This window comes from Canis lupus, chromosome 8 (assembly GCF_048164855.1).
Source record: "Canis lupus baileyi chromosome 8, mCanLup2.hap1, whole genome shotgun sequence".
NCBI classification, from domain to species: domain Eukaryota; kingdom Metazoa; phylum Chordata; class Mammalia; order Carnivora; family Canidae; genus Canis; species Canis lupus.
In genome coordinates, this window is record NC_132845.1 from 56,857,339 (window position 1) to 56,884,186 (window position 26,848).

The window sequence follows — 26,848 nt, forward strand, 5'->3', positions numbered from 1 at the left end:
GGAAATCAGGGTGCCTGGCTTCCAGGGCTGGCACGGGCTCTTTTCCTTCTGTTTCCTCATCTGTAAAATGGAGATTATAACTGCCCTACTTTCTCACACGGCGGCCGTGAAGACAAAATGAGAGGAGCATGTTGCAAAATAAGAAACACTATTCAAATGTGAGACAATTTTAGATTCTTCGATTCCTCTCTAAATTAATAATAGCCCCTCACATTTGTACAATGCTTCTCATTTTTCAGAGCACTTCCAATTGCACTATCTCATTTTATCTGCGCCACGGTCTGCAATTTTTCAGGGGAGGAGAAGGAGGGGAGGATTGGATCAGTCCTTGCCTAGGGCCATCCGGTAAGTCACGGGGCTGGGACAGCAGCCAATTTCCCCAATGTTAGTCCTGTTCTTTTTCCCATTGGAATCCACTGCTTCAGCTTCTATGTCAATGCCCTTGATCGTCCATCTGGAAAAGTGTGTCACTAATGCTGATAGTGGTGCGAGGGCAGTCAGGGTATAGAACGGTTTGCTCCTGGGAATGTGAGCTTGCGGCACCAGAGAATAGTTTCAGGGTTTGTCCAGTCCTGGGCAAGGCTGGCGGGCCCGTGCTCCAGGCCCCTGTGTCATCGGCAGACTCTGTGTCATCGCATTCCACCAGCTTCTTCTTAGGACAGTAGGACAATGGCCCCCAGTTAAGACACCCAAAAGTGACTTACTGAATTCCCTACAAAAATCCTCTGGGAGGTAAGACTATCCACTTACTCAAAATAGAAAGAAACGTAGAGATCTTTCTATGGCAAACTGCTCATTCTGTAGCCAGAACATAGAAGGTTACAGAGGAGTAGAAACTTGCTTGTGGTTAGAGAATGGATTTTGGGCTCTCGCAGATTTGGGGGTTCATTCTCAGCTGTGCCACTTACTGATGGGGGAGTCAGCTTGGTGGGGGAGGAGGCAATGGGAGCAATGCATTTATTTTTATTATTTTTTTTAAAGATTTTATTTATTTATTCATTCTTGGGAGACAGAGAGAAAGAGAGAGAGGCGGAGACACAGGCAGAAGGAGAAGCAAGCTCCAGGCAGGAAGCCCAACATGGGACTCGATCCCGGATCTCCAGGATCAGGCCCTGAGCCAAAGGCGGCACCAAACCGCTGAGCCACCCGGGATGCCCCGGAGCAATGCATTTAAAGCACTGAGCACATAGTAGGCGCTACAATTATAACAGAGTCTGAATAAACTTCCGGTGATTTCTTTAGGTTACTTTTCCAGAAATGGAAGTACCAAGTTAAATGATCTTTAAAAACCCTTGATAAGTGTTGCCAAGTTTGGCTCCAGAAATGTGGTTTAAATCTTTATTTTCCCATCCATCGTGGCAAAACATATTTTTGATCACACCCTTACAAACACTGGGTATTATCCTTATGTGATCTTTGCTAATTTTATAGATGAAAAGTGTTTCTCATTATTATTCTTGTGCAAACTTCTTTGATTATTAGTGATATTAAATATTGATTTTAATTTTTTTTCACTAGCAAAGTTTGTCATTTTTACATAGTCAAATTCATTAAAGCTTAAAGCCAATCTCGCTATGCCCCCTCCCTGCCAACTTTCTTGATATTCTCACCCAAACACTATCTTTATTACCTGACACACCATTTGATGGGTAGTGTTGATCAGCACAAAGCTATTTTAGCAAAATAGGGGAATGTATTAGACTGAATAACAAGAATATAAAAAGACATCTGGTGAAAGATCTTGTAATGGGTATATGCACTTGAGAATATTTTGTACATGATATTTTATTGTTAGAAAAAAATAGTTTGGGGACACCTGGGTGGCTCAGTGGTTGAGCATCTGCCTTTGGCTCAGGGCGTGATCCTGGAGTCCTGGGATCGAGTCCCGCATCAGGCTCTCTGCATGAAGCCTGCTTCTCCCTCTGCCTGTGTCTCTGCCTCTCTCTCTCTGTATCTCATGAATAAATAAATAAAATCTTAAAAAAAAAAAAGAAGAAAAGAGTTTGAATCAACAGACTTAATAAATAGAGTTTGCTGGCAAAGGAACATGCCATAATCAGCATGATATTTGGATTTTCAGACATGATAAGGAGAATATATGATAACCTTTAACATTCTGGTGACCCCAAAAGGGGGAGAAGAAGCAGGGTAGGATTTGAGAGATGTTTCTGCACAACATTATTTACACCATGTACACCAGGTTTGAACATGAATTAAGAAAGCATAAAGCCCATTTCTCTGACTATAGCACCTACTTTTTGTTTCTTCCATTGGATCAAAGATTTAAAACCATCAATACTGGAAGAAAAGAATGTAATCTTAAGGTATAGATGGGATTTCTAATTTTTACAGGATCAATAGCTAAAGAAAAAAACTTCTAACTAAGTAATAATTAGAAATTTCTGTTATGCAAATCACTATACATGTAAAATTGAAAACTCAACAGTAATGTGGGAAAAATAGTTGCAACATACATGAAAAATAGTTAAGGTTTTTAGCATATATATAAATTGCACCCCCAAAATAATAAGAAAAACACAAAGACTTCAACAGAACTATGGGGTTGAGCTGTGAATAAGTAAGTATCTAAAAGAAACTAAGAGATAATAAACATATGAAAAACTGCTCAGCTTCGCTTATATTAAAACAAACGTGGGGGCTCCTGGGTGGCTCAGTTAGTTAAGTGTCTGACTCTTGGTTTCAGCTCAGGTCATGATCTCAGGGTCGTGGGATCAAGCCCCACATTGGGCTCTGCACTCAGTGGGGAGTCTGCTTCAGAGTCTCTCTCCCTCTCTGTCTGCTCCTCTGCTCTCTTTCTCTCTCTCTCAGATAAATAAATAAAATCTTAAAAAAACAAATGAAAATTTAAGCGAGGAATAATATTTTAAAGACATAATATTAATCATAAAATAGCATGATAAAGAACTTGCATAATAGAGTTTATTTATTTATTGAAGATTTTTATTTATTTATTCATGAGAGACACACACAGAGAGAGAGGCAGAGACACAGGCAGAGGGAGAAGCAGGCTCCACACAGAGAGCCTGCCGTGGGACTCCATCCCAGGTCTCCAGGATCCCACCCTGGACTGAAGGCATCGCTAAACCACTGAGCCACCGGGGCTGCCCAGTAGGGTTTATTTAAAAACAACAACACCCATATTTTTATATTATCTCCCATGTTGATATTGGTTATTTTTAAGTTATGAGATTGTGGGTGATTTCTCTCTCTCTCTGTTTTATATTAATTTAAAAATTTCCTATGATAAGCATTAGTTGCTTTCAAAATAAAAAGACCAGTTATTTATGTATTTACTTACTTTTTCAGTGATAACACCCAAAGCTGACATGATTGTGTGGAAATGGGTATTCTCATGTCCTGATAATGGGAGTATAAATAAATTCGACATTTCTGAGAAATGATTTGTCAGGAGAGAAACTTGTAAAATCTATATACTCTTCAAGCTGATATTAATTGTATCTGCTTTATTAAATTTATATTAAAATATATGAAGAGCACAAGATACAGAGACGAGATTATTCATTGCAATGCAGATATTTGTAAAGTATTTGTGACAACTTACATGTTCAAGAAGACAGAACCAGAATATAATTACAGAGTAATTAGCACTGCTTTGAGGATGGTATTTGAAGTGCCTCCAAAAAAATGAGTCATGCTCAAATAAATTTGAGAAACACCATGTTAAACAAAGTCAAATATTTTTCTTTAGTAGGCTTTTCAGAGACTTTAATAGCCACTGTGCATTATGACAATTCAAATAGTCAGTATTTCCCAAACTTATTTTACAGCAGAACTTATTTTTCTTTCAATGTACCTATGGGAATCTTCCAGAATTATGTTCAGAGAACATCAGTTTTGGAAACATTGCCGTATAGAGTCCTTCAAAAGGTGTTGTAGAAGAGTGTTTCATTACCTGGAAAGGAGTATACAATATACATGAAATGATGAAACAGATTACAGAAGAACAATGCATAGCATGATCCCATTAATGAAGGACCATGAATGCACTGAAAAGAAACTGGCAAAAAAAAAAAAAATTAACAGCAAAGTGTTAAAAGTTGTTCTGTCTGGGTAATGGAAAATGGGTATTTCTTTTCTTTTTTGCTTATACACATTTAATAGGATTTCACAATGAACATATATTACTGTGCAAATAAGGAAAATAAAAGGTACAAAAATGATGTAGGGGAATATGTAATACGGTGTTCATAATGTGTTCAGTGTGAAAAGGAGATTACAAAGCAGTTTGTCCATTATAATATCTTTTTAAAAATACTTCCACGTATGGGTAGCTGTGCAGAGAAAAGGGAAGTGTACCAAGATATTAGCAGTTATTATTTGGGCGTCATATCTGGGATTATAGATAATTTTATGTAAACGGATTCCTTTCTTGTTGGTCTTTTGTTCTGAAGAATGTGACTTAAACCTGTGGATCCTCTAGGGGAGTGGGTCTCTGAGGTGGGATGTAGAAACCCCAGGGAGGGTATGAGATGATATATTGGTTGGGAAACATTATTAGAATATATATTTATTTTTCTCATCCTTTGTTCCTTTTTCTATGTTTAGTGATGTACATAATACATATTAGCACTATAGTACATGAAGTTTATAGATGTGTCATATACATTAGCAGTGCATTCTCCAAGATTTTTTTCCCACAGGAGATCATGATCAAAAATGTTTGATAACTACACCTCTAGAACACTGAAGCACTGGCAAGTGACGTCCTTGGCTATATTTCCAGTCTTTTAAAGGATACTGTCCTGATGACGTGGGCAGAGGTTGGTGACCAAATGGCTTAAATCTTCTCTCTGGCTTTGCTGACCAAGTAGTCTGAGGATCCCAATTTCCCATTCTGTTCAGTTGCCCAGGTCTGGACAGGATAAGGGATAGTCTGCTTTCAAGATAAGGGATAGGGCATTATATAGATTTGATGGCCAATGATGCTAAGTACTACATATATCTTCTGGATCCATGATGATTGCTGTTCCTGGCCCCATTGGGTGGACCCATGTGACCAGTTCTGGCCAGAGAGTGTGAGTTGTAGAGTCATGTGTCACCCTTAGTTCAGGCATTTTGTTACTATCGTGAGATGCTCTTTTCCACCACCATGACCCCACAATGTTTGATGTTGTGGGGGCTCCATGAGGTTGGACTGTAGAGAGAGGACAAGTATGACATAATAGAGCCCCCAGATGAGTGAGTAAGAAATAAGCCATCAGTGTCCATCAATGGATGAATGGATAAAGAAAATGTGATATAGATATATACAGTAGAATATTATTCAGTCACAAAAGAAGACAACATTAATGAACCCAGAAGACATTATGCTCAGTGGAATAAGCCAGACACAGAAAGACAAATAACATATGATGTCACTTATGGTATGTAAAAAAGTAGAACTCAAGAGCACCAGAGAGTAGAATGGTGGATGCCAGAGGCTGGGGGGTAGGGGTAGGGATAGGAGAAATGGGAAGATGTGGGTCAAAGGGTACAAACTTTCAGTTAAAAGACAAATAGGTTCTGGGGATCTAATGCACAGCATGGTGACTATAGTTAATAATACCACATTGTATTATTATTATGCTTGTATTATTGTATACTTGAAATTTGCTAAGAGAGTAGATCTTGAGTGTTCTATAAAAAAAGTAACTAGGTGAAATGATGGAGGTGTTACATATTTAATGTATATTGAATCATCATACTGTATATTCTAAATATATACAATTTCTATTTGTCAATTATCCCTCAATAAAGCTGGCGAAAAAAATAAAAAAGGAAATAAGCTCTGATTTGTTTAAGTGCCTGAAATTTGGAGGATATTTGTTACTCCACCCGACCTTAATCCATGCTGACTTTGAGACCAGAGCACACCAGTTAACCCCAGGTGTTGTAGATGGGCTGGAATCCATTGTATTGAAGTCCTATCCTTGGTTCTTATGATGGAATTGAAGATAATTGCTTAGATTTTTATCTCTTTGTTTGATTAAGGATTACTTATTTCCGACCTCCTAAGGGAATTGCTAAGCTTTTAAAAAATGTTTGTTTACAGAAACAAAAGTTAGTAAGTTACTAGATTTTTCTGAGGACTTTAATTCATTTTTCTCCTCAGAAATCTCCTTTTACTCTCAACCTATTTCCACAATGGGCTCTCCCCAGGCTCCTTTCCTAATGCCTTCCTGGTGGTTAAGGGATTATAGTAGAGTCATAGCTTATGCAGGAGTGAAACTTTAAAGTCAGTGAACAGAAAGCAGTACATAAAAATAGTTCATTTTCAAAAATATTTTGCAGGGTTTTTTTTTTTCTAATTTAGGAAAGTGTTGATCACAGCTCTAGAGCATTAAAACCCTTGAACATTTCTTAAATTGCTTTTAAAGAGTGGTACACATGACTTTCCATATACAAATCTGCACATGTACCTAAACATTGACATGTATAGTAATCTAAAATATGCCATAAAGGGTACGCAAGCACCTGTATCTACGGACACTAGAATCACATTTAGTGTGGCAAATGCTTGCACTATGAGATTGATGGGGAAAACAGTGGATTAATGTCATCTGTCTTATGCTCACTTTCATACATAAGCCTATGGAATGTGTGGTGGGGAGAATTTCCTGCATTATTTAAATACGTTTTCTTTTCCCCTCTGGCCACCTCTGCAACGTATTTGAATTTTCAGATGTTAAATGCATGACTGTTACAGTCACGCTATGCTTCCTCATTATAGCATTTGATTCTGTTCTTTCTCTTTTCTGGATTGATTGGCTTTTCCCCGTTAAGGAAAGCAGAGCTAATATATCCACCCAACTATTTGTTACTGAGGAGATTCCCTATTTTAGCCAAATGGATGCATGTTCGCTCCTGGAAAAGTAGATATGCCATACCTTACATGTGAGCCCCTACTACCCCTTTTCTGACATCTGATTTCTCAGGAGCTGGGCTCCAGGCAGATGGGGCTGGCTCCTGAGCTGGATATTCACTTTGTCTCTCCAGATTCTCTGTATACTCTTCTCCATCCTGCTCTGTGCCCTCATCCAGCCTCCCTCACCTGTGGTTTCTGGCTGTGTGAAGCCAATGGGAAGCACCAGCAGGAGATGAGAAGGTGGATGGGCAAGACATCCATCCCTCCCCACCCAACCAGGCTGTAAATGGGCAGTGTTCGGGCATCTCTTGTGGATGCCCTGTCCACAGCTCTCCATATCTCCTTAAACACCTGTTTCCTCTGCTCCTTCAAATACAAGGGTGCTAATGCCTTCTTGCTAATTCTTGCTATTGGTCTTGAGGTGCTGCACCATCTCTGTAAATTTCTCTTATTTCTACCCACTACTTTCTAAGTGATCCCATTTGTAAAACTCAGTTACCTCTTCTGCACACATTATGTATTTCCTGTTGGGACCCCAACCCTTACAACCTTGTGGGAGTCCAGGTATCACTGGGAAGTTGAAAATATGTCAATCTTCAATGCAACTTGTATCTTTTGGGGGAAAATGCCTCCTTTTCCTTTAAAAAGATTATTATAAATTATAATTTATATATATAGGCAAGCAAGAAATAATACAATGAATTCCCATGAAGCTGAAAAAATAAAAATATCGATATTGGTGAAATCTTTTTTTTTGTAATCTCTGAAATACATCCTCACAGTGTTTATGCACTGAGAATCCAAGCCAGGACCTACTTTGCTCACAAGATGACAGATTTCTATGTGAGATGTGCCATCTGGGGCATTTTGAAATTTACATGTTGAACTTGTGAGTGAGAGTTTGTGTGTGGCTGAGAGAAACATTTCAGGTAGGGTTTTGGGAATGATTTGCTAACCCAGCAGCAATTCTACTCAAGCAACTGCTCTTTCCTGAGTCACTGGGTGTGAGTTGAAAGCCCCAGCGTTGAAATGGGACAAGCCTGCATTGTAATCTTGACTCTTTCATTCACACCCTCTGCGACCTTGAAGGAGCGTTTTGAAGGAGCTCCTTGGATACAGAGACCCATCCTCTACCATAAGACATACCTACGATGTATAATGGTGTGTACAGGAGCACTCACTGCACACTTAACTTACTGTCGAGCAGGGGAAATGAGGTATGCAGGCTGATAAATATGATGCAAGGGTGCATGCCGCAAAGGTGGTGAAATCTTTTTTTTTTTTTTTTTTTTTTTTAAGGTGGTGAAATCTTAAGGCTAGACCACTAAGGCCATGTGGAGGGAATGGAGGGAAGAATCTTGGAACCGTATTTCTCAGCCCTTATCATGCAGATGAGGACACAGACAGGACCACAGATTCTAGCTCAGACCCACTCGCCACTGCATTACCTCTCACACCCATTCCAGCTCCAAGTGGCAGTATTTTTCTAGGTAAGCAGGTATCAGCACTGTTCCGGTATTTTCCTCAGAGTTTTCAAGTAGAGCCTACTGTAGGGATAAGAAAACCCAGATAAGCAAAGAGCTCTGTGGTTAACACTGCCTTGTCAAGGCAGTTCCTACCCGCTGACTAGAGTAGACAAGATTATGGGTTCTAAAAAAAAAAAAGAAGAAGAAGAAGATTATGGGTTCTAGAATATGCTACTGAAAGACTCTCCTGGATCTAACTGTAGCCCAGCTCTTCTGAGTCTTCTTTCTGATAAGATCTTGCCGCTGGGCTCTGTCTTTGACCCATTTATTTAGTCCAGTTTTATTTTTATTTTATTTTATTTTATTTTAATTTATGATAGTCACACACAGAGAGAGAGAGAGAGAGAGGCAGAGACATAGGCAGAGGGAGAAGCAGGCTCCATGCACCGGGAGCCCGACGTGGGATTTGATCCCGGGTCTCCCAGGATCGCGCCCTGGGCCAAAGGCAGGCGCTAAACCGCTGTGCCACCCAGGGATCCCATTTAGTCCAGTTTTAGCAAGAATCCTGCTGGGTCAGTTTAGGTGAGAATCCCTCACCTTTGATCTCTGATCAGATTCCTCACCCCCCAGCTTTGGTATCTGACAACACTTGACATCTGATCAAATTCCTTATTCCTCTACCTTTGATATCTTATTACCCTGGCCTTCAGAAAAAAAAAAAAAAATCCTGTGCTGTCAGTTTAGCAGAATTCCCCTTACCCCTGATGCTTCCTTTTAATAATTTCCCATCCACTGACTCCTGACCTTGATCCTTGGCTGCCAATCTCTACTTGCTCTTGTTATATCTAAGGTTGAGTGCAGTCTCTCTTCTCTACCACAGAACCCCCATCACAGTGGTCTCCCCAAAAAGAGTCTGCCTTACAGTTTTCAACAAGTGTCATGAATAATTTTTTCTTTAGCATTACTACCTGCGTTCAAATTCCAGGTCTGCTACTTATGGTCTGTGTATTATTCTCCTTATTTACACAATGAAAATAATGACTTCCCTCACAGGGTTGTGTGAGAAATGAAGTGATATATTTATTTATATCTATATCCATATCCATATGCCTATTTAGGACAGTGCCTGGGACATGGTGACATCCCATACTTTTTAGCTGTTACTATTTCTTCCACTAGACTGTAAGTCCTAAAGGTAGATGTTGAGTCTCTCTGTTCCAGTGCCACATGTCTAGCACTAAAGAAAGTGTTCGGCACACAGTAGGCTTTCAGTAAATATTTACTGAATATTGAATTCAGTGATTGAATAAATGGATGAACATAGTTCTTTATTTTCCTTTCCCAGAGTTTGAAAGACATGATAGAGTCCTCACACTTACCCATGGTGATGGAACAAAGCGTCACATCTTCCTTTCCTCTGTGCAGTAGTCAATTAAGGACAGAGAGTACTTTAGGACATATGCACTCCTTTATTCATTTGACAAATATTTAATGGTATCAAGTGATAGAGATAAAAAGATGATGAAGACTCTGAGTGAGGACAGAGAGAGATCATGTGCCAGGTACTGGTAATTTCAAGCATCCTTTCAGTATTGTTACTGCATCAAGGGAGAAGCATGTGTTGGCAAGAGATGAAGTTAGAAACAGTTGGCAAAAGCCACATAATGAAGCTCGCAGACTTGAGTTCCATAGAAGCAATCCCTGAGCCCAGGATTCAGATGCAAGTGATTCATTAAGAAGTGCTCCATATAGAAGCAGAAGCAGAAGTAGAAGAAGCAGATGAAACAGAAGAAGAGGAGGAGAAAGAGAAGGAGAAGAAAGGCTCCCAATGGAAAAAAAATATTTGCAAACCATGTATCTGATAAAAGAGTTTAATATCCAGGGATGCCTGCGTGGCTCAGTGGTTGAGTTTCTGCCTTCAGCACAGGGCGTGATCCTGGGGTCCGAGGATTGCATCCCACATCGAGCTCCCCACTGGGAGCCTGCTTCTCCCTCTGTCTATGTCTCTGCCTCTCTGTGTGTCTCTCATGAATAAATAAATAAAATCTTAAAAATGTTTAATATCCAAAATACATTTAAAAAACTCGCACAGCTCAATAGCAAAACAAACACAAAAGATTCGATTTTAAAATAGGCAAAAGACCTGAATAGACATTTATCCAAAGAAGATATATGAATGGCCGACAGGTACTTGAAAAGATGCTCAGTATCACTAATTATTAGAGAAATGCAAATCAAAACCACAGTGAGTTGTCACCGAATGCCTGTTAGAATGGCCATCATCAAAAAAAAAAAAAAATCAAGAGATAGCAAATGCTGGTGTGGATGTAGAGGAAAGGGAACCATTGTGTGCTATTGGTGGGAATGTAAACTGGTACAGCCATGATGGGGAACAGTATGGAGGTTCCTCAAAAATTTTAAAAGAGACTTATCATATGAACCAGCAATTCCACTTTTGACTCTATATCCAAAGGAGTTGAAAACAGGACCTTGAAGCTATATCTGCACCTTACGTTCATTGCAGCAATTACTTACAATAATCATGAGACAGAAATAACCCAAGTTTGCATTGACAGAGGAATGGATAAAGAAGATGTGGTGTATAAACACAATGGAACATTATTCAGCCACAAAAGGGGGAAATCCTGCATTTGTGATAATATAGATAGACCCAGAGAGTATTTTGCTAATTGAAATAAGTCAGACAAAGACAAATACTGCACGAGTTTACTCACATGTGGAATCTAAAAACAAAACCAAAAATCAAAAGCCAAACTCCTAGAAAGAGATCAGCTTTGTGATTACCAGAGGCAGGGGGTGGGAGTGAGGAAATTGGAGGAATGGTGATCAAACGTCCAACTTCCAGTTATAAGATAAATAAGTATTGGGCACGTAATGTGCAGGATGATGACTATAGCTAACAGTGCTGTAGGTGTATGGAAGTTGCCAACAGTGTAAATCCTAAGAATTCTTATCATCACAAGAAAAATTTTTTTCTTTTTCTTTTTTTTTTTGTATCTTTGAGATGATGGATGTTAACTAAACTTAGTGAGTTAATCATTTCATTATATATGTAAGTCAAGGTACACTGTTCAACTTAAACAGTGCTGTATGTCAATTATATATCAGTAAAGCTTGGGGGGGGGGGGTGAGAGGATGGGGGAAGAAGTGCTTCCAGAAAAATCTGATTAGAGAATAGGAGAAGCAGAGTGGAGAAGGCAAGAAGCCAACTGTGGTTGCTAGTGTCCAAGAGGGCCCCCCACTGATCCCCACTGCCTGGTATCCTTTCTTGCTGTCCTGTCCCACATCCTACTGACTGATCTGTGTGACCAACAGCATGTAGCAGAAGTGAAGGCCTGTCCCTTCGGAGATTCGGTTCTGTTTTGGTGCTCTCTTGCTCACGTGCTAGCTCTCTCCTTCTCTTGATCATTTGCTCTGGGAGAAGACAGCTGCCATGTCATGTGAGCAGCCCTATAGAGAGGCCCATCTGGCAAGGACCTGAAGCCTCCTGCCAACAGCCATGTGAGTGATCTTGGAAGCAGATTCTCCATCCCCATCAGATGGCTGCCTCCCCAGCTGACAACCTGCCTGCAGCCAGGTAAGCTGCTCCCAGATTCCTGACCCTCAGATACTGTATGAGATAATAAATGTTTGTTGTTTTAAGCCATTAATTTTTGAAGGAATTTGCTATGAATCAATAGATAAATAATATACCCAGGAAGGGTGTGATCTTTTTTTTTTTAAGATTTATTTATTTATTTTTAATTTTTTAAAATTTTTAAATTTATGATAGTCATACAGAGAGAGAGACACAGGCAGAGGGAGAAGCAGGCTCCACGCACCGGGAGCCTGATGTGGGATTCGATCCCGGGTCTCCAGGATTGCGCCCTGGGCCAAAGGCAGGCGCCAAACCGCTGCGCCACCCAGGGATCCCCTATTTATTTTTTTGATAGAGAGAGCAAGAGTAGGGTGGGGCAGAGGGAGAGAGAATCTCAAGCAGTCTCCCCAGTGAGTACAAAGCCCAACTTGGGGCTGGATCTCACGACCCTGAGATCATAACCTGAGAGGAAACCAAGAGTCAGATGCTTAACTGACTGCACCACCCAGTCACCCATGGGAAGGGTGTGATTTTAGGCAAAGTCCTAGCCTCAACTTGATCTGCAGACGAACTCTGGAGTGTTACACCTCACAGCTGGTCCTTACTTGAGGCAAGGAGCTGTACTTGCGTACTCTTATTTCAGGGAGTCATAGGCTGCCTTGACTTTTGCTTGTCTGTACTTGTGGGTAAAAATTCTCCATTCATGCATAGTAGCCCTCTAGAGAGAATCTAAGGTGCGGACCCTTAGATGGAACATATAGAAGCTAGGGGAGGTAGGGGTAGAGGAACCCCAAAATACTAGAAGGGATTCAAGGGGGTATGGGCCAAGCCCAGATAGTGTCCCATAACCAGGACCTACCTGGCCTTGGACTTTGCCCTGCACCTGATAAGGAACCATCATAGAATTTCATGTGAAGAAGGTTCTGGTTAACCCCTTCTGCCAAGAAATACAATTTGTGGGAAATAATCAAGTATCAGATCTAAGTGCAGCATCCCTTGCTTTGTTGTTCCCTATCTTTTCTCTCTAAATTATAAATATACAAATATATATTTTAAATATAATCTGTAGCTCTGACTTAATGGGAAACATTTACAGTTTTTCCCCCCTAAGAATTTTCAAAATCTTTTTAATAAGCGGTTTAATAAAAAAAAAAAGCTTTACACAGTGATCTGTGGCTTCATATAATAAAGGTATTTCTAAGCCAAAACAATTTTTAAATTATTGAAAATAATAATCATTTCAATAATTTGTCAAAATATCACTTAAAAATAAAGGATGCCACTTATTTCCTGCTTTGGCTATGATCACACTGGCAGCCCAAGAGGGAAATGGACCGACAAAGCCTTTGTACAATCATTTAAGCCAGAGATGCCATGGATGGGAAGGAAGTAATGCACACAGGTAATATTGGGAGGCAGAGTCAGCAGGATAGTGATGGAGAATTGGGTCAAGGAAGAGAGATAAGTTATGGATGCTCCCCAGGCTCTTGACTTGGGTGAGAGACAGAGGCAGAGAACAAATTTAATACTGAAGAAGAACGTTGAGCATCCAGGCTTTAGCTCTTTAGGCTGGTTTCCCCTTTTCCTTTGTTCCTCCTGTATATATTTAACATCTACTTGAAGAATCTTGCTAATGCTGTGAGAACTATAATGGCAATGTAGACGGTTTTTAAATCTCAAATTTGAGTAAAAATCAAAGATGTAAACAAATAATCAAGGCATTACATGATTAAAAAAAAAAGACTGGTTTTGGAAGACAGAGGTTTTCTTTTTTCCATTATTTCTCTATTATGAACTACCTTTCTTTCATCCTCTCTGTTCCCCTCCCATAACTGTTCTCTTTCTTCTTGAGATTCTTCTTTTCTCATCCTCATTTTCCCCTCATTAATTCCCTGGGTCATTTAACATCTTGGCTAAAAGTTTCTCTGTGCCCTGCCTCTGTTTCTGTATTCCCTGCCCTGCCAATAATGCTGCACTACTTGACTCTGCGGTACCTGCAGAAAGCTTTTCCACTGAATCAAACCGTGCATGTGTCTGCATTGATGTTTTCTGTGTTGATTGGGTTCCCCTGAGAGGCTGGTGCCTGAAATATAGAATTTGATATTTAGTAAGACTGTATGTGGGGCTCACAATCTCCCATGTCTCAGGAGTGCAAATGACAGGGTGTTTAGGCTTCGGAGAACTGTCACTCCTTAGCAGACACACATAGTTCATAGTGATCATCATTAACAATTGGATTTTCCAGCTCCCAGTCCCCCTGGATTTTTAGGGCTCTGCTTGTGCTCACAGCAGCAAGCCAGATGCTCATCCTTGCAGTTCTCCTGGGGAAGCAGGCTCATGGCAGGCAAAGGGATTGACAAAGATTCTGCTGGAACTAATGGGTTCTCCAGTATTGTCTCATTACTTAGAGTGGCCTCAAATGTCCCTCTGCATCCTACTTCCTCTTTGCTATTATTATCCTATTCCTGCTCAGATTTGTCCCAGCAGCTTTACAGAAGGCGGCAAGGGAAGGGGTTGACAAAATGGAACCCAACAGGGGTGCGGAGCTGAAGATACTTTAACTCTTAGGCTTTAATCAGCTCTGATCCTGAAATGATGATGGAAAGTAGCATGGTCTAAACAAGAGGAAATCACTCTGGCCGTGACATGGCTGCTCATTGGGTCCAGATCTTAGCTTCTGCTCTTTGTTCTCTTTTCCAAGGTCACAAGGGCTTGTTCTTTCTTTTGTGGGTTTGCTGAATAAAACTAACAAATTTATCTTCCTGCCATAAATAGTAACCAACAGGAGGCACTACTCAAGAGTCATAGAATCTACTTGTTATCAAAGGAATCTGTACAAGCCTTTTCAGATAGACCTCAGTTTGGGATAGATTTGGCAAGCTGACAATTTTTCTCTTACATCATCTGCTATTACTATACTACTGAGTCTGAGATCAGAGTGAGGTTAAGCATGGCAGATTATGACAAGGCTGTCCAGCTGGAGGGCCCAATATTGTTCTCTGGCTCATGATGTAGAGACAATTTTTTTGTTTCCGTCATTTTAAAAAGTGAACACCAAGGTGGCATCGGGGCCACTTATCCATTGATCCATCTCAGTATGTGATGCAAGTGAGATGAGGGGGTGAGGTCAGCTTTTGACTGGTCTTCAGGCAGCAAAGAATATTGTTTGATACTATTTTCAACATTAAGTGGTGTCACAGTAGGCAAGAAAAACTTGCTTTTATGTTTGCTGAGTTACAGAGGTGTCTAGCATACCTCCCTCATCTCCATTCTAATTCATCACTGAGATCTAATTTCCATGACTGTATACTTTCCTATAATTTTTCTTGACCCCTTTTCAAGTATTCATGGTCTTTTTCATAATGCTTTATTTTTTCCAAAGTTGCCCCCTCACATGGCCGGAAGCTGATGCTACCTGTCAGATCAGAGTTTGGCTTGAGTTGGCATCAGATTTTAGGATTTCATTCTCTAAGTCATGTCCAGGTGTGAATGAGGCTCTTTGGTTGGGTTTCTTGAGTATGTGCTCTTTCAATCTAAAGACTTGAGAGACAATTCATCTGCTTCTCCACACACCTGATACACAATGGTGATTTAAGGCTACAATTGCCTCTCCAGTTTAGAAAGATGTATGTGGGAAAGAGATACATATCAGCCACTGGTCCATGGCTTTTCTGATATCTAGCCAGGCAAATATCCTTGAATAGCACTCAGTCTTATACCCCTAGAGTTATTTTCATGGCTCTTGTCTTTACCTTCTGGGCTTCTGGTTCTACATTTTGAGCCATTCTTCTTTTTCTTTTTTCCCCCAGCTTTACTTAGATATAATTGACATATAACATTGTATAAGTTTGAGGTAAACAATGTAATGATTTGATGTATGTGTATGTTTCAAAATGATTACTATAATATAATTAGTTGACACATTCATCACTTTACATAGAAATTATGTGTGTGTGTGTTGTGAGAACATTTAAGATTTACTCTCTTAATAACTTTCAAAGATTCAGTACAGTATTGTTAGCTGTTGTCACCATACTGCACAGAACTTAATCATCTTAAAACTGGAAGTTTACACCCTTTGACTATCATCACCCATTTCCCACTCCTGCATCCTGGCCCTGGCAACCACCAATCTGCTCTCTGATTTTATCAGTTTGTTTTTTTTAGATTCCACTTACAAGAGATCATACAGTATTTATCTTTCTCTGTCTGACTTGTTTCACTTAGCCTGATACCCTCAAGGTTCATCCGTGTTGTTGCAAATGGCAGAATTTATTTCCTTTTTCGTTGTGACCAAATAATAATTCCAGTTTCTGTGTGTGTGTGTGTGTACACCAAGTTTTCTTTATCCATTCATATATTGATGGACAGTTGGATTGTTTTCATATCTTGGCTAATTGCAGATAATGCTGCAATGAACATGGGTTGCAAATATCTCCTTGAGATTGTGATTTCATTTCCTTCAGGTAGATCCCCAGAAGTGGAATTGCTGGATTAAATGGTAGTTCTATTTTTATTTTTTTGAGGAACCTCCACATTGTTTTCCACAGTGGCTGCACCAATTTATGTTCCCACCCACAGTGCACAAGTGTTCACTTTTTTTTTTTCACCTCCCCAAGTGGCTTCAGCTTCCTCACAGTATGGTGGCCCTGAGTCAGACTTCTTAAATGGTGGCTGAAGATTCCAATATCAGTGTTCCATCAAACAAGATGAAAACGACACCATCTTTTTCTCAGTTGTTGTTTCAGAAGTCATAGCACATTACTTCTATCACATTCTATTGGATAGACATGAGTTACAAGCCTGCCAGATTCAAGAGGAGGGGACAAAGACTCTCTCTTGATGAAAAGATTGTCAAAAAATATAAACATACATAAAATATAAAGATATAATTGGCAGATATATCTTAAAACTGATGTAATGTCTAAGCTTTAAACACATTAACTCACAATACCTCTACATCAATTATAAGGTAGAGTATTTCCCTAAAAATTGAAAGACAGTGAGCTATGCTAAAGATAATACTCAGCTCAAGGACCTGGACACATCTTTTTTTAGATATCCAAAGGACTAGACCAGGATTGGCAAACTTTTTCTGCAAAGGGCCAGATTGTAAATATTTTAGGCTTTGCAGGCCATATGGTCTCTGTTGCAACTTCTTGACTCTGCTGCTATAGTACAGAAGCAGCTGTAGACAACACATAAACAAGTGAGCATGGATGTGTTTCAATAAAACTTTATTTATGAAAACAGGCAATGAGCCAAATTTGGTGCCCAGGTCATCGTTTACTGACCCTGGACTAGACCATGGTTCTTTACTGATCTCCAGACTAGCCATGGAGGGGACAGTGCTCAGTGCCAGATACCAAGAAAAGTGATGCTGATATTGATAGGTCTGGCCTTAGGTAACTTGAGATGCTTTCTCTACTGACCTCTGATGGCTAATTGAGGGTCTGAAGGTACTCCTAAATTTTCCTCATCATCAAAGTACCAGCTGGGAGAGTTTACCTAAAAATACATTTACATAAAAATATAATTTCTTTTGATTGGCCATGCAGATCCTTTATTAAAGAGCAGCGATTGTTCAGTCTTGGCTAGTGGAGAGTGAAAATTATGGATATCAGCAGGTCCTTGGAGAATCTTTTAGGGCCATACTTAGTAGAGAGGATGGAACAGATTCAAGTCCAGGACTCTAGTTTCAAGAAAAAGCCTTTGTCAGATTAAGGCAGTTCTTCTGAAATATTTTCAGAGATAGTCTGGTAAACCTGAATATTATCAGAACAACAATTTTCAGCATGGACCAAAATAGAAACCCAGCATTATGATTTAGGGCACAATAAAAGCTGATTGAAAGGTTAGGATCCCTCATTATCAAAAGAACATCACAGGGATCAATGATCTCTGATGTAGGACCTAATTCATCACACATCCCTTTATGGCCAGCTTCATTGCCAGGTCTTGCCCTTTCTGGCTAGGAATCTGTGTTAGTACAAAGGAGTGTGAGTGACATTTGACTTAATGTCATGGCCCCTTGTCTGCTCTATCTGAACTCCCAAGTTAAATCAGCTCTAGTTATTTATATGGTCTCTGGGGCTGTGTTTCTAGGGGAAAGATATTCACTCTTATTTATGGTTCTAACTCAAAGGCTAAGCTGTAAGGTAAAACAGCTAACATGTCACCCAATAGTTGCACACTATTACTTTGGCACAGAATTACATTTGCATTCTTTGTCATAATTTCAGTCTAGGAACATATGGAATGGGATCGCTGCCATGGAAGGAGCCAGTCTTTCTCCTACAGTCTTATTTGCTGTTCTCCTCTATTCCTTTTGTTCTTGTAACCACAGGGGTTTGACCTTACAGAATTTGACCATGACTATTGCTGTCTAACACACAGACATGGACCAACTCATGATATGACAGACTCAATTCTAAGGCTCAAAAATATATTGAACTTCTGAAAATAGGCAACAACTTCCAGAGCACAGAAGACAGAATTATACGGTGGTGAGATGATAGATCATTTTATCTGTCAATTACTAGTAAGTGGGTGCAGCATCCACCAATTTATTTAATCTCTCTGCGACTCAATTTCTTTACCCGTAAAATGGAGGCGATTTAACATACTACGTAGGGTTCTTGTGAAGATGGCATTTAATGATATTCATAAAGTGCTCGATGCAATACTGGGCACAATATATTCCCTCAGTTAATGGAAACTGTGATCTTTGGGTTTATGAATTTGATGCCCCATAGATGTGGGGCTTTGTCAAATGCTTGCTTTGGCCTGAGGTATGTGGTAAATGACAGCACATGAATTCTGAGCCCAGACTTTAAGAGCACCTTGTGTTTTTGCTTGCTCCTCTGGGAGTCATTATTATTCTTCCCAGGTACCCTGGGCCCCAGAATGGGAGCAGAGTGACCCCAGATGACTTGAGCCTTATCTGAAATCTGGAGCCAAGGCCAAGAAAGTGTGCTGAAGATAGCTGAATCCTAGCTGACCTGCAGGCACATGAGTAAGAAACCATTGCCTATTGTGGTGTACCATTGATATTGTTATATGGCAACCCCTAACTAATGCAGCCATGAAAAGAGGAAGACCTTTCAGCCCAGGCATATGGAAGACAGAGGAGTAAGTCAGTAAAGCAAGTTGTCATACTCACTCTGGCAGAAACTCATTGTATGATTTTTGAACAATGCGCCTTGTCTATCTGGCTCTGGTTTCTCCTAATGCGAGGAGATTATACTCATTGTGGATGGCCCAAATATAATACCAATTCTACGTATAAACTCTTCTGTGTCTATAGACTAACTGTGCTATGCATATAAACTAATCTGTAATATTTGTTCAGAAATGAGAAAGCGGAAGGGACTCTGTTGAAGTCAATAAAATGAAAAATGACATGGATAAATTGAATAGGACCTGTCCCTAAATTCCTGCCACAGGATAAAAGAGGATCTTGAGAGATTTGGAGGAATTAGATTTAAGGCCAATGAGAAGAGCTACTTTTTATATGAAACTTTTGTAGTTCCTTCTCACAAAGTTATTCTAAAATGATAACACAAGCAAATATATAAACTTACAGTTTTGAGAAAGTTTAAAGCCCAGGGGTCACGGATGAATTTCATCAGCTAGCACAGTGTTTTTTAAAATTACTTGACAACATGTAAAAATGGGAGAGATTACATAAGAATTCATTTCCATAAGAATACAATTTCTTTTACAACATTCCAGGATCTGACAACACAAATCTTCTATTAAAGCAAAGAATAACCATTTGGGGCAGAAAGAGGGCTTTCTTCTTTTGATAGGGCTTAACATTTCTAATTTACTCTAGACCTCTCTGACTTGCAGTACCTACCTTGCTCCCAAAACCCCTTGAGGTTACAATCCTTGGTTTTGAGGAAGCCTCAAGACTAAGTTGATATACAGAGACCTTGAGTACATCAAAATCATCATCAATAGTTTTAAATTGTTGTCCTGTAGAGTAACTGGATCCTTTCCCAAGGAGGCATCTGGTGTGTCCATCCTGGAACAACTCAGGAGTCTATGTTTCTATATACTTTATAGAGAACAAGTTAGTTGAGGCTCTTCTTTCAATGTTGGACTTTAAATGGGCAATTTCATGTCAAAACTGAACCCATCCTCCTGTCTCCTACCTTGTTCCTTTTCCTTTATCCCACACTTTGGTCAATGGTGTTACCCATTCACTCAGGCTAGATACCCCAAGATCCAGTTTTTTTCTTTCTTTCTCTTCATTATAGCTAATTTCATACCAAAGCTGTAACTTCTCTGAAATCTCCTTTGCTTCAATCCCTCTTTATTCTGTTCACATGGCCACTACTTTAGCACAGATTTAGCTGGACTATTATTAAAAAAACAAAAACAAAAAGAATCCTGAATGCTAATTGGTATGTCTGATTTTTCATATACCCACCTCCCCACTCCCAACTCCACCCTATAATAAACAGAGATTTCTAAACATGGATCAATCATGTCACCCTCCTTTTAAAAACTTTTCAATAATTGATTTGTCATTGTTCATAAACTCCTCAATGCAAGAGTTTTCAAAATTGAGTTCTATCTTCTTAAATCTTATCCCTTGCTACCCTTTGCCAAAAACTCTATGTCATGGCCATTCTGATACAGTTACAAGATAAACTCTTCATATGTATGACTATTTATTTATTTATTTATTTATTTATTTATTTATTTATTTAGGTCTCCCTGCCTTTCTTCCACCTTCCATGGCTGTCAATTATCTCTTTTCCTTTGGAGTCATTTCTGGATCTCCTTAAACATAAATCAGATTTAATTGTATCATTCCCTCCCACTGCTATTTTTTAAAAAGATTTTTACCTATTTATTCATGAGAGGCACAGAGAGAGGCAGAGACACAGGCAGAGGGAGAAGCAGGCTCCCTGCAGGGAGTCCGATGTGGGACTTGATCCCAGGACCCCAGAATCACAACCTGAGCTGAAGGCAGATGCTTAACCACTGAGCCACCCAGGCGTCCCGCTCCAATGGCTATTTTAAATTTTCTCTATTAGAAGACTCATCTGATGGGCATAATTCATTGTTTTTATATTGCCACATTGTTGGCTCCTGAAAGACAAGATTAGATCTTATTAATCACTGTGGTTCCACTGTCCATCACAGCGCTAAGCACCCTACAGCTATCAGTAAATGTTTCCTTGAATGAATTAATTACAAACAGACTCCTCGGTGTCTCTTCAGTGAGGTTGAGGCCAGGACAATAACATGGGGTTCTTAGTAGATGCTCAGAGAATGCTAGTGTTCATTTCATCTTGTCCCCTTAAACAAAATAGACCTTTATCTGCACATCTAACCCTCTGTTGCTTTCCCCCTTCTCAGACCTTTAACTGTTAATCTCTTCCTAAAATTCACCTTATGATTGTCCACTCAACTATGGCTGCACACTGAAATCATCTAAGGATCTTTCTTTCTTTCTTTCTTTCTTTCTTTCTTTCTTTCTTTCTTTCTTTCTTTCTTTCTTTCTTCTTCTTCTTCTTCTTCTTCTTCTTCTTCTTCTTCTTCTTCTTCTTTCTTTCTCTTTCTTTCTTTCTTTCTTTCTTTCTTTCTTTCTTTCTTTCTTTCTTCCTTTCTTTCTTTCTTCTTTCTTTTTCCCTTTCAAAGAAGTAATGACTGTATTTCATCCACAGAAATTGTCATGTAACTGATCTGGGGGCAGCTTGGGCAATGGGATGACTCTATTGAGCAGCCAAGGTTGAGACCCTGTGATCTAGGTCTGAAGTTGGTACTTTTTTCATTGAAAAGGCCTCATGTGAGCAGCCCCGGTGGCTCAGCGGTTTAGTGCCACCTTTAGCCCAGCGCATGATCCTGGAGACCCGGGATCCGGTCAGCATTAGGCTCCCTGCATGGAGCCTGCTTCCCTCTGCCTGTGTCTCTGCCTCTTTCTTTCTCTCTCTCTCTCTCTCTCTCTCTATCTCTCATGAATAAATAAATAAATAAATACATACATACATACATACATAAATACATAAATAATAAAATAAAATAAAAAGGCCTCACTAAAAAAAAATAATTAAAAAAAAATAAAATAAAAAAGAAAAGGCCTCACTTTTTCAATGGCTCTGTAGGTTCCCAGTTGGCTAGGTCAGCACTAACCAACTTCCCCATGTACAAGGGGAGCCAGATGTGGGAGTTAAAACTAAAAAACTCATATGGGCTCTTTATGATCCTTTAGTTATCTGTGTTGCTTTTCTTGATTTATAGAATAAACCTGACCCCTGCCAGAATTTAAGTATCTCTTCATAGACTAAAGTTTTTTTTTTTTCTCTCTCTCATATATTTTGGTTCTGGGACCTGGAAGCTATGGCTTTACTGTCCTTTCTGGCTTTCCTCTCAACATTTGCCTTGTTCTGCTGAAAACAGGCATCTTTCACTCAGCATCAAAATGTCATGCTAAGAGAGTTTTTAGTATCCAGCTTGTAAGCCAGGGTGAATCTTGAAATTGGCTCTCTACTGGAATATAAGCAGCATGATTCAGGGGTCTTTCCAGCCCCAATCCAGCTGGAACCTTCTTTTAGGACAAGCAGTGTGAGTATATGCCATATGTCAGGGAGTAAGGGCAGTCATATGGATGTGGAGGAAAAAAGATGGGGAGTGAGAGGGAGGAAAAAGAACTTCCTAAGCCTAGCTGGTGAATCTGACTTACGGCACAGGTCATTTCCCCTGGTCTCAATCCTTTCCATAGCTAGGAAAGATGTATTTCTCCTTATCCTTGAATTGGATCGATAAAGTCCTTTTCGATGGTAAATAAAACAGTGCCTCACAAAGTCAAATCTGGAGTATGTGGAGGGAGGAACTGCCTCTAAGGATGGGCAGAGCAGATGCATCGGCATGCCCCCTGATTCCCCCAATACTTCTTGAAGAGATGGAGGGCCATGAGAAAGAAGAAAGGGACCCATGCATAGACAAGAAAATCAGAGCATTCCTGACATATAGGAAGCGGATATGATCAGATTTACAGAGAAACAGAACTGGAGGAAGCAGCTCACAACATATGGGGGAGTAGACTGTGGCCAAGTAGATACAATTTAAGAAAAACTCCAATCCTACAGTCCATAAAATGGAAGACCTTGAAAGTACACACTGAACTCTCTTCAGCTCTTATATGCGTGATACCATACCTCTCTTTTCGTTTTTTAAAATATTTTTTATAGATTTTATTTATATATTTGAGAGAAAGAAAGCAAGCAAGCACGGGGAGGGCAGAGGGAGAGAAAGAGAATCTCTAGCACACTCCCTGCTGAGCACAGAGCCCAGCTCAAGGTTCCATCTCACAACCTTGAGATCATGACCTGAGCCAAAACCAAGAATCAGACTCTTAATTGACTGAGCCCTCTAGGCATCCCTCTTTCTTCTATTTTTTTTTTTTTTTGGTGATATTTGATTAGGGTCCAGAATCCCCGAATTCTTCATAGTTGTCCATGATTGTCATAGGTGGAAACATGCAAATGAAACAGAAAAATCATATTGTTTATCACTGTGAAGACAGAGGTTCTCAGTTTCTAAGGTATGCAATTACCTCTAGGTTTTTTAAAATATAGGTGCCTGGGCTCTCCTCTAGAACCTCTTGAATCGAATCTTTGTGATTCCAAACATCCACACCTCCAAAAGTTCCCAAAGGAGAATCTGAAGCGCTCAGGGTTGAGGATTAAAGCATTTTCTCCAGGCCCCAATTAAGATTTAGATTGAGCTGGGCTGTACCAAATAGACTTAGCATGTGCTTCAGGAGGGCCACAGGTAGAAGAGAGAGATGGAAAAAATTTAATAGGTAGCATAAGAAAACATTCCAAAGTTGAATTAAGATATTCTCTTCAGGTTGAAAGGCCCTCTGGGTACTGAGAAGGATGGATGAATAAAAAACCCATACATGGAATCTCTGATGAGAACATTTAAGGTGTGAAGTATAAAAAGGACATTTTGAACACTGCATGAATCATTATCAAATCTTGGGTGTGGTTGAAGCTGATTAATTCAGGGGAGGAGATAGTCCAGAAGCGTTATGATTTTTATGTCTTACATTTCATGGCTCAGTTTCCTTTCTTTTCTAAAGTGGGAAAAAATAATGGTTTATAGAGTTAAATGAGGAAATTCTTGTAATAGTGACTGGCACATAAGTGCTCAATAAATGTTATTATTATTATTCCACAATAAATATGCTTATTAAGATGATTTGATACTTTTCTTGTACAAAATGTATAGGAAACTTCAATGATCCCAGGGAGAAGGGTCCTGGTGGTAACATAATTAATTTTATTGTTATTTTTTTGTGGCAGTGTCTCTAGTGGTGCATTAGACACGGTGGGAGGCTGCATTGGATGCTCTCCATGGTCTTGCCAGCAAGAGCATTTTGAGGATTTTAAAGATGCATCAGGTGATGTTACAGAGGTGGAATAATAGACTCGAAGTGTCATGACATATCTTTAGCTTTTAGTTCTGATCAGAAAAGGTGGACGAGGATGCTGAAAGCAAAAATGTGACTTCTTGAGGTGCCCAGTGAAGACCCAGGGAGCATCTGAAACCCCAGAGGAACCTGGCTCCATGCCACAGAATGAGCCAGAGATCCTAGTCTGTGGCAGAGAGGCTGTAGCCAAAGTGCAGTAGCACTGTGGGAGTTTGGGAACAATCCCGAGAACTTGGCAGCCAGAGCAGACTCAATGACCTTCGTGAAACTGACAGCTTACTCTGGCTGCTCATTCCCCCTTCTCAGGCTTCTGTCTCTCTTTTGCTTGCAAAGCTAAAAAGGACAGCTTGGAAATTTATTGTCTTCACAGGAGACCCTCAGTCTTGGATTCTCATGGTCCCTAACACAACCAGGGAAAACTATGCAGATACTAAGACAGTTGAGAGTAACAAAGGAAGTCATTGGACAGGTAAGGACTGAAAAATCTTTAAGACGTCCTTTTTTTTCTCAGCTTTTCAGAAGGATCAGATCACGAGTGTGAAGGGTACCGAGATGCCACCTCAAAATACGCCTTTTTGGCATATGGAATATTTTGAACTAAAGGCCATTGAGAACCAGCAGATTCAGGGAGAGCTCTAAATACAGGGCACAAGTTTTCCTTTGGTAAAGGAAATTTACATTTATAAAGAAAATTTCCATTTGTAGAGGGGATTCTTAACAGCTCTTACCAATGGAGAGATCACTTATTTATTCTGCTTATTCACTTTACTGCAAACAAAAACCCTTGCTTACCGTTTCCTGGGTCTTCCCAGATCTTGCCTCCCTCCCAGAAACCCCAGACTCTTTTTTCTTTCTTCAGCCTAAGAAGGTATGGAAAGCCCAAGATCTAACCACCCCTTCGGGTTACTCATTGCTGGGGGCTCCCATGTGCATGCACACATTGTGCCCATGTTAGTAACCTTTTCTTGTTGATCTGCCTTTTGCCAGTCTAAATTACAGGGCACCAGCTGGAGAATGGAAGAAGGGTAGGGGAAAGTGATTCACCCCCTCCTCTACACCAGGCAAGGATCAGAGTAGCATTTGTGTTTCCAGGGTCCCAGGGCTAAAATGGAAAGTTCTCCCTAGAGATTCTAGAATGCCCCAAAGCCAGAGGAGGAAAAGCGATTCAGTAGTGCCACTGTCCAAAATATAGGGTGAAGCATGAGTTAGTAGGTTGCTGTATTTAGCAAGGAGTTCAGAGACAAGGAGATGAAAGTGAGTACAGATGAGCATCACACCAGATTCTAAGCATCTCTAGAGCAAGTATATTGTCTGCCATTGGGTTTCCCAGCCCCTGGTGTATTGTCTGGAAAACACCTACTTATTTATATAGTGACTAACTTAATGATCAAATGATTTTAAAAGGAAGGGGTTAGGAGTTAAAAGAAATATTATCTCCTGCTCATGACTTTTTTATGAGCTGACTGGAGTGTATTCAGTGGTTGTGTTGACTCTGCTTCAAGGGCTCCGAGTGGAGGACAAACATTCCATTTTTTATCTCCTACTGGTTTCCAGGTACCATGTAAGGCATGAATGATGCGGGAATAAAAAAGACATGGTGTCTTCCCCTGAGAAGCTCAAAGCTTCACAAAATAAATGGCATTCTTACTCCCCATTTAATGATAAGTAGTTTTCCAGGCACAGAAAAAGTATTCCAAGAAATGCAATCTTGTATGCTAGGACCCAGCTGGAAATTCACTAAAGTGGTCACATGTAGTTAGAGCAGAAGGTAGGTTGGAAAGGGTAGTGATAAATAATGTTTGTAAAGTACCCAGAATTGGGCCAATTAGTAACTATCCTTTATCTTTAAAGTATTACTTCATCATGTTGTGGTTGATCAATAACGATAAAAGGATTTTATGAGATCTTAGGTTTTGGTAAGAATGACTCTGGGTAGACATTTGAAAAAGGGAATGACATGGTTGACACTGGAGGCAGAATGACCAAACATGGGAACATTTTCTTGCCCACGTGAGAAATGATGAGACTCAGACCTAATATCTGGAAATGGCAGGAGGTAGAAAATAAGAAGACTAATTTGAGAACAGTTTAGGAGTTGAAATCAAGATTTGCACAGATGACATGATACTGTACATAGAAAACCCAAAAGACTCCACCCCAAGATTGCTCAAACTCATACAGCAATTCAGCAATGTGGCAGGATACAAAATCAATGCCTAGAAATCAGTGGCATTTCTATACACAATGAGACTGAAGAAAGAGAAATTAAGGAGTCAATCCCATTTACAATTGCACCCAAAAGCATAAGATACCGTGGAATAAACCTCACCAAAGAGGTAAAGGATCTATACCCTAAAAACTATAGAACACTTCTGAAAGAAATTGAGGAAGACACAAAGAGATGGGAATACATTCCATGCTCATGGATTGGAAGAATTAATATT

General features: G+C 39.9%; 1 long non-coding RNA gene across 4 annotated transcripts in view; it reads left to right on the forward strand.

The window, feature by feature from the left end:
• The first annotated feature begins 496 nt into the window (after positions 1-496).
• Positions 497-26,848, forward strand: part of LOC140638613 (uncharacterized) — a 107,192-nt gene continuing 80,840 nt past the window's right edge. For all 4 annotated transcript variants that reach the window (XR_012035634.1, XR_012035633.1, XR_012035636.1 and 1 more), the window contains exons 1-2: positions 497-732; positions 4,683-4,802. This is a non-coding gene — a long non-coding RNA (uncharacterized lncRNA). The remainder of the gene's footprint in view (positions 733-4,682; positions 4,803-26,848) is intronic.